This window comes from Pseudophryne corroboree, chromosome 3, assembly GCF_028390025.1.
Source record: "Pseudophryne corroboree isolate aPseCor3 chromosome 3, aPseCor3.hap2, whole genome shotgun sequence".
Classification (NCBI taxonomy): Eukaryota; Metazoa; Chordata; class Amphibia; order Anura; family Myobatrachidae; genus Pseudophryne; species Pseudophryne corroboree.
In genome coordinates this window covers 497600478-497609481 of record NC_086446.1, presented here as the reverse complement: position 1 = coordinate 497609481, position 9004 = coordinate 497600478, and the positions used below count along the sequence as shown (strand labels likewise).

General features: G+C 42.1%; 1 protein-coding gene across 2 annotated transcripts in view; it reads right to left on the bottom strand.

Moving 5' to 3' along the window:
• LOC135056149 (immunoglobulin superfamily member 10-like) overlaps positions 1-8677 on the bottom strand; it is a 134935-nt gene extending 126258 nt beyond the window's left edge. The window contains exons 1-3 of one of the 2 annotated variants that reach the window (XM_063960983.1): positions 8511-8677; positions 4992-5133; positions 1305-1914 (exon numbers count right to left, since the gene is read on the bottom strand). The gene's annotated coding sequence lies outside the window, so the exon portion shown is untranslated. The remainder of the gene's footprint in view (positions 1-1304; positions 1915-4991; positions 5134-8510) is intronic. The other variant, XM_063960985.1, reaches the window with a different exon arrangement.
• Positions 8678-9004: the final 327 nt, after the last annotated feature.

Sequence of the window (9004 nt, the reverse complement as noted above, 5' to 3'; positions counted from 1 at the left end):
GTGTGCAAACAGATCTTGTGCAGTCTCTGCGCAGACCAGAACTTACTCAGCATCAGCCTGTCCGTAACAGGAATTTATGTCAGACACCCGCCCTGCAAATGCATGGACACGCCTACATTTTTCCAGCCACTCCCTGATCCCTGAAAACGTTCAGTTGACACCCACAAACGCCCTCTTCCTGTCAATCTCTTTGCGAACGCCAGTGCGAATGGATTCTTCGCACAAACCCATCACTGAGCGGCGATCCACTTTGTACCCATGCAACGTGCCTGCGCATTGTGGTTCATATGCATGCGCAGTTTAGACCTGATTGCCCGCTGTGCGAAAAAGCAGCCTAGCGATCAGGTCTGAATTACCCCCACAGTCGGTTATTCAGGTCGCATCCTTAATCGATGTGACCGCAATAACACCGGCGACAACTGCAGTACACACGTGCATTGTCCCGTCCTGCTGGGTGGCATAGCCCTGTGATTGGTGGCCCCCAGCATGCAAGAAATAGGATGGCAGATTCTGCTTTTTAGCAGAGTCTGCAATTCTTTCTGAATAACCCCCATAGTTAGGTGCACAGAACAGTAAAAGATTGCACTTGGATAAACCATGCAACTGTATTATACAAGGGGTGAAATTGCAATATTTCCTTTTTAATGCAGAGAAAATAGTACAGGCTTTTGTATGTAACACACAAGTACCGAACATCTTTATTTTTATACTTTGATTTTGAAATGAGCTACAGTAATATACACTTCCACCTGCAATTTTAAATCTGTCCACACAATTTATATTTGTACACCTACATGGCACCATGGTTTTGCTAAGGTGAAATATAGAACCCCTAGGTGGACCCACAGCTGTATCTATTTGCAAAAATATAATGGGGTCAGGCACTTTTTTGGAACAAAAGTATCACATCACTGCTCTGTGCTATTCTGGACTGGTCTCCTCCCCATGTCCAATGCTCATTCTGTGGTTCTCTGATTCCCTCTATTTCCCTTCTCACATTAGAATGCTGCCCATGTCACCTGTAGCCCAGTCCTCACACTCACTTCCTGAATCACTATATGCTGCTGTAAACTATCCAGTTTCTTACTCACTTCCATATGGGTGTAGAGGCAGAACTACAGAACATATTAAATGCAAATGGCCGATTAAAAAAGGTGTTTTGAGCCTAGTTAAATGCAATTTAAAATACCAATCCACTATACCATACACATATATCAGATACTATACATCAACATGATATATCTAATTATAAGAATCCCTTTCATACTCAATAACATACTCATAAAACAGCATAACTTACTGACCTTGTAAGGAACAGATTACCAACCTCCCACAGTTAAACAGAACACTTGTGAGTTCCTACAGCTAGGAGCCAAGGATTACACTAATCACATGGGGGTTTTGAATTAAAGGGCATATAAATTTAAGCAGTACTTTAAAAGTCATAGTATAAGTAACTACATCAACATTCCATGTTATGCAGTTATTGAATGTTATTGTATAGTTTGGTTTTAAAAAATGCCAATTAACGGTCTTGTTTCTGTTCACCTGTCCCCCTGATCATTCTGTTATGGTTTAATCCAGTTGCAAAGACACCTGTTCATGCAATACAGGTACAGGTGTCTTAATTAATCCCCTAGTGCTTTCTAGTTAAAGCTGACATATGCTGCTCTTTACCAATTCTCAGGTAGATATGCTTATAACTCAGTCAGTGCAATTACAGCATAAAGAGAATAATTTGTACCAGTACCATCCTTATGACATGTGAAGACACAGTACTGTCCATTAAAGCTGAATGAATGGCAAAACTGATAACTTAATTAGTCAAGACTTGAATCTGAAGTATTCTAAAAAAAAAAACTAGAAAAATGATGTTGTAGATGAAGTTAAATTGTACGGGCTTGCTCTTTTTACCTGTGGAAAATAAAAAATGATTTAGATGTTGATTACTTCACACTGACATACTGTACTGTAATAATGTAAAAGTCCATTGCCACAGTAGCTAGTCACTGTAGGTTCTATTTATCAGAGACAAATCAGTTTAAAATGTAGGTCTTCAGTTTATTTATCCTCATGCAAAATAATAAAATATGGAAGTGTTAGTAGATACATGCTCTTGCCAATTAATTAAGACCAAAGAGCGATCTTTGGAATTTGCAAACGAGATGTTCTAGGCCCTTTCTGGCATAACTTTCAGGCTGTGTCATGTATGATTCTTCTTCTGTTCTTCTTGTATACTTTTTAGAAAAGCAGTTTTGATGTCATAATGTCTCAACTGCATATTTCCGAAGGCAGACATGAGGATCGAGGTTCTAAAATCATCCTGTTTCACAACTGGTTCAAAAGAGGCGTCATAAATGTCACAATATTTTTAGAAAAGCCCTTTGCCACTAATATTGCTTTAAATCTGTAGACTTTACATTTGGTCTTAAATCTCCATTTACATTCAATTGCAATTTTTTCTGGAGGTAAAGCTGGGTACATACTTGAGCGACGGGCATTCGTTCTGACATCGTAGCAATGTTAATGAAGCATACTACAGGATGTAAGCAATATCATCAGGTTTGATGTGCAGTACATAAAACCTGAAGACATAGCTAGCAACCTCAGGAGTGAAAGTATTGGGCATACACAGTGAGCAATATGCCCAATATGTCATTCCGATTAAGCATATTGGTCCAATATCGCTCCAGTGTGTACCCATGTCTGTAGCTTCATTAGCAGCTTTAATAATTTTTTCTTTTATATGGAAAGGCAATATATGCACCCTTGTCCTTGAATTTGGCTCAGGTTGTGATGCTGTCAGAACAAGATTAGATAACCGCTTTGGTGGTATACACTTGTATCAGCTAGTAGATCTCCTGACTAAAGGCAAATGATCTTCCCTCTTCATTAAGAACTGTATCATCCATAATTTTACTCTTTCTCTGGTGGTGGTTTTTGTTAGTTACTTTTCACAAATAGCAACTCTTCTGCTTAGTGTCACCTGATTGTCCTCTTAATGCAGAATTCTTTAACCCTTTTTCGATTCTCTGTGGCTTACAAGTACGCCTTCCTTTGCAGAAGCATCCCACTTTGAGCATTTGTCCTTTGTTATGTGTACATATGCTTTACTTACAAATATTTATATATGTTGTAGGTCAGGTTTCTTTTCATTCCACAGTTCATATAGTCTTTTCAATTGTTTTCCTCCATAAAAAATGTTGAAGATAGCAGGCTGTTGTGTATGCTTCTTCCCTGAAAATTGCTGGCATATCTGCATCAAAGAGTATGCTCTGACACTTTGAGTATACTTTGAGTATGCTCTGAGTATACAGTGGCGGATTCAGGGGGGGTGGGACGATGCATGCCCCCCATGTTATTTCTAAGATTTTTTTTTCATTGCTAGTGCAGCAACCCTGATGAAGATATCGGGATGCTCAAATCTCCGTGGGCTGAAATGCTTCCTATTTCTGAGTTACCAGGTTCCTGTTACCCTCTACCTTCTAAAACATCACCCTCTCCCTGTCTGTGTCACCTTCTCCCTGTAACCCACTGTCTCTTTCCATCACCCTTTCCTATCACCCACTGGCTTGTGGACACAGCATTCCCTTTAAAGCCATAACCATTGTTGTGAAGCCACACCCACTTTTCCAGGAGCATGTGTGCCTTAGACACTTGCAAATTCCCTCTCCCCCCCTGTCATGGTGCCCCCCTCACCTACTGCCTCTTCCCGTGAACTATTCTGTCACTCACTAGCTTGTGGATATGGCATTCCCTTTGAGGCAATACCCATTGATGCAAGCCCACACCCACTTTCCTAGGAGCATGCTTGCCTTAGGCACCTGCAAAGTGCCCCCCAAGTCATGGTGCCACCTTGTCATCTGCCCCTGAAAGTATCCGACAACATTTGGCTCTGGATTGTATGGTACTGTTGTCTGGAATGTAATTCCATATCTTTCCAGATTGGTTTACTGTATGTCTTGCCATTTGTTTATTCCCATTAATTGTACATAGAGTTTTTTAAAAAACATCCAAGCTTGTTCTTTACAATTACAGACAAGTGAGTAAACACTTTATCGGACTGCTTTATGTGACACCTAGAGTACAATCTCACAGAGTGTAAATTGCCAGAGCCCTTGTACAAGCTATCAGCGAAACAGAGGATGTCCAATTGCAGCCCTGAGTAGCACGGGGAGTCCAGGTCCCACCCACAAGAACAGAGGGAGTCCATTTTATACCCCAGGGAGGCCAGGCTCAGCTCATGAAACAGAAGCGTTTCCAGTGTCTGCTGCTTGTCTTATCTATTTATCATTTTGATAGGTTACTGCGAGTACGATTGCTGATACCCTATGTAAATTTTCATGAAGAGAGTCACTGGAGGATATTTTGTAATACGTATTTCATGAGCTATAATGTTAAGAGATTTCCTATTGTTCTGTAATATTCTTTGATTATCACCAAATGTGTCAGAAAAACTTATCAAAAGAAAGGTTTATTGAGGTATATGTAACCTTTATTGTCCATACAGGAGAGGGTCCATTATACACGGCTTTATCTGTGTGTTTTAATGCAAAATGTTACATGTTGTTATGTCTATGTAAGTTATTCTGAAGTCATATTAAAAGTTAAGTTTTAAACTATTCAAGAGTGCCCCAACAAAGAGAGTTGTCTTTTTCTTCTTAATTATTATATATCCACAGCACTGCCCGGACTCTACAATATTGTGAGAAAGTGACACTATATCTATCTATCTATCTATCTATCTATCTATCATCTATCTATCTATCTATATTCCATGCGAGCATCTGGCACTAGTAGGGTTAAAATAAATTTACTTGCTCGGGTGCCTTCCAGGGGGTAGCTGAATGGCAGCACTCTGGGACTTGTAGTACTGCAGATAAGAGCTTTATTTATCAACATTTCGGGCAGCGTCCCGTCGTCAGGATGATATAAACATGAGTAAGCAAAAATACACATTTATATATACAAACATACAGGGTGCAGATTACCTGATTGGACCCCTCCCGGGTGCCGGTATCCATGGGACGTGTGGCGGGAACGCGGCCCCGTCTCAGCGATGATGTCATCCGGGAGCACCCGCCCGGCCGGGTCAATCAGGAACCGTGCTAACTGATCACCATGGTTACAAAACTACAACAAGAAAATAAAACATACATATTAAATTCAAACACTGTGTCAATTAAAAACAAATAGTTACCAATATGTAACCTGCTGTAACAAGTCCCAACCTATAGTTACTTATATGCTAATTAGATATATTAATTTAGTGCAGAAGTAGCACTGTATAACTTATAGCAAATACCACATTGCTGGTTTTCCCTTATTATCAGGGTCACAAAAAGTTCTGCAAGATAGGGAATCTAACTGGAAGATCCACTTACTCTAACTGCAATAGCGTTTTACCTCTGTTACCTCCCCTAGTATTTACAGGGACGTGATCTATTACTTTAGTTCGTATGCTGGCCATAGTGTGTCCAGCCTGGGCACAGTGTCGTGTCACAGGTTGGTCACTCTATCCCATCTCCAATGCCGCTCACATGGCTGAGCGGTGGCCAACCATTCTCTCCCTGAATTGTCTCTCTGTCTTGCCCACATACATTAAACCGCATGAGCAAGACGTGTAGATGACAAATTTGGTGGTACATGTGAGGGCATGTTTAATGAAAATTTTTTGCCTGAATATGGGTGCGAAAATGTGTTTCCCGGTATTAGGGATCTGCATGTTGTGCAACCCAGGCAATGGTAACAACCTGCTTTTTGGGAGAGGAAATGTTGTTGCTGTGACTGATTTTTAAATCCGTTATATGTAAATCTGTTGTGTCTTTCAGATAGGCATTAGATTGCTGTACACATGGATTCAGTAATGAGTCTAAGTTGACCGGTATTGGTTGGTAAAGAGATCCCCGGGCAGAAATGATTGGCGTACCTCGGGGGTTCTCTGTTTATGAATTTTTAGTGCAGTGTAGAATACTGGTGTGATAGGAAACTCTACTGTCAAAGCCTGTCTAAGTTCTGATGTAATACTGTATATCCATTAGTGACTGCCGTGTTAAGGACTGTATCTAGTTCCTGTTTATACAGTATGATGGGGTCACCCATCAACAATTCATAAGTAGCAGTATCAACTATTTGCCTTAAACACTCTGTGTCATAATATGCTAGTGCCTGGACTACCACTGCACCCCCCCCTTATCAGCCTTTCTGATTACGATATCCTTGCATTTACTTAAACTGGTGATCATTTTAAGTTCTTCTTCAGATAAATTTTATATATATATATATATATATATATAACGGTTGGTAGGCGGCACTCTTGGGTCTTTAAATCAAAGATCTACTGGAAACCAGATAGAGCATCGTTTCGATTTAATGAAAATCGTCGTCAGGCATAAAATACAAACAAGTTAAACATACCTTTATAGATAGAGATTACCCTGTGCATGCGTGTTGGCTGACCGGCCGGCGGAAGCTTCCGCCACGTCATCAATCCCGTTCCCAGTCTGACACAGGTTTGCTGTGTCCTGAAGAAGGGGGTTCGACCCCCGAAACGTCGATATTAAACACACATGGCTTGTCTTTAAACTCTGTGTGTCAGACTCTGAGTGCCGCCTATACCCTCCAGTTTGTATTGGGGCTGCACACCCCGAGGAGGGCACCGGAGCGAATACCCCAACGGGGACAGCAGAGTGCCGGGTTGCATCCATGGAATCTATATATATATATATATATATATATATATATATATATATATATATATATATTAGTGATGAGCGGGTTCGGATCCTCGGGATCCGAACCCGCCCGAACTTCACCTTTTTTTGCACGGGTCCGAGCAACTTGGATCCTCCCGCCTTGCTCGGTTAACTCGAGCGCGCCCGAACGTCATCATCCCGCAGTCGGATTCTCGCGAGATTCGTATTCTATATAAGGAGCCGTGCGTCGCCGCCATTTTTCACTCGTGCATTGGAGATGATAGTGAGAGGACGTGGCTGGCGTCCTCTCAGTTTCTATGTTCAGTGGGCTGCAAATAACTGTGCTCAGTGTGCTGCAAATATCTGTGCTCAGTGTGCTGCAAATATCTGTGCTCCAGTGTGCTGCAAGTGCAAATATCTTCGTTCTCTGCCTGAAAAACGCTCCATATCTGTGCTCAGTGTGCTGCAAATATCTGTGCTCAGTGTGCTAATTGCTTTATTGTGGGGACTGGGGACCAGCAGTATTATATAGTAGGAGGACAGTGCAGAGTTTTGCTGACCAGTGACCACCAGTATTATACGTTCTCTGCCTGAAAAACGCTCCATATCTGTGCTGCATTGTAGTATATAGTAGGAGGTCAGTGTAGAATTTTGCTGACCACCAGTATAACTATATATATAGCAGTACGGTACAGTAGTCCACTGCTCTACCTCTGTGTCGTCAAGTATACTATTCCATCGATACCTGTGGTGCATTTCAGTTTTGCACAGTTTGCTGACCACCAGTATATAATATATAGCAGTACGGTACAGTAGGCCACTGCTCTACCTACCTCTGTGTCGTCAAGTATACTAACCATCCATACCTGTGGTGCATTTCAGTTTTGCACAGTTTGCTGACCACCAGTATATATAATATATAGCAGTACGGTACAGTAGGCCACTGCTCTACCTACCTCTGTGTCGTCAAGTATACTATCCATCCATACCTGTGGCGCATTTCAGTTTTGCACAGTTTGCTGACCACCAGTATATATAATATATAGCAGTACGGTACAGTAGGCCACTGCTCTACCTACCTCTGTGTCGTCAAGTATACTATCCATCCATACCTGTGGTGCATTTCAGTTTTGCACAGTTTGCTGACCACCAGTATACAATATATAGCAGTACAGTACAGTACAGAAGGCCACTGCTCTACCTACCTCTGTGTCGTCAAGTATACTATCCATCCATACCTGTGGTGCATTTCAGTTTTGCACAGTTTGCTGACCACCAGTATATATAATATATAGCAGTACGGTACAGTAGGCCACTGCTCTACCTACCTCTGTGTCGTCAAGTATACTATCCATCCATACCTGTGGTGCATTTCAGTTTTGCACAGTTTGCTGACCACCAGTATATATAATATATAGCAGTATGGTACAGTAGGCCACTGCTCTACCTACCTCTGTGTCGTCAAGTATACTATCCATCCATACCTGTGGTGCATTTCAGTTTTGCACAGTTTGCTGACCACCAGTATATATAATATATAGCATTACGGTACAGTAGGCCACTGCTCTACCTACCTCTGTGTCGTCAAGTATACTATCCATCCATACCTGTGGTGCATTTCAGTTTTGCACAGTTTGCTGACCACAAGTGTGAGGATACCGGGTGACCTGGGTATCCTGGGGTTCAGGGATCACACTGTGGAGCCGGTTATAATGAAAATCAAGGTGATCTTTATTCAGGGAGACCCAGAAATCCAGTGAACAGCAAGCAGGGTTATACTAATAATGTCCACTCAGAGTTCAGCAAAGTCCTTACCAGCTGCTGTATATCTCCTCCAGGCCTGGGCAGTAATGACAGCTGTAGCAGGGCACACAGAGTGGCTGATCACTGATGACACTGAGAGGGGACGACACCCCAATCTCCAGTGATTCTAGCTGTGCACCATCACCTCCACACACACAGTCTCCTTCTCCCAGCCACTTCCTCACTCCCACAATTCCCCCTTGCTGGTTCCTTCTCTCTCCTCCTTTCTGATTGGTGGATCATGCTGTCAGTCTTTCCAGAGGGGAAGGAGGAGGGCTTTTCTAAAAGGAACACTCCCCTGCTGTATGCTTCTGGGATACTTCCTGTGTGTGACTTCTGCAGACTGAGGGCTTCAATTTAAGAACTCAGAACTTGAGCCATAGGATTAACTCTTTCCTTTTTAACATGAAAGCAAGTCCTAGACATCCCTTTCCCTGGTCTCCTCACATACCTCCCCCTTCTTAAATCGAGGAGACAGGCATGATACCAATGTTGGAGTCCTGACT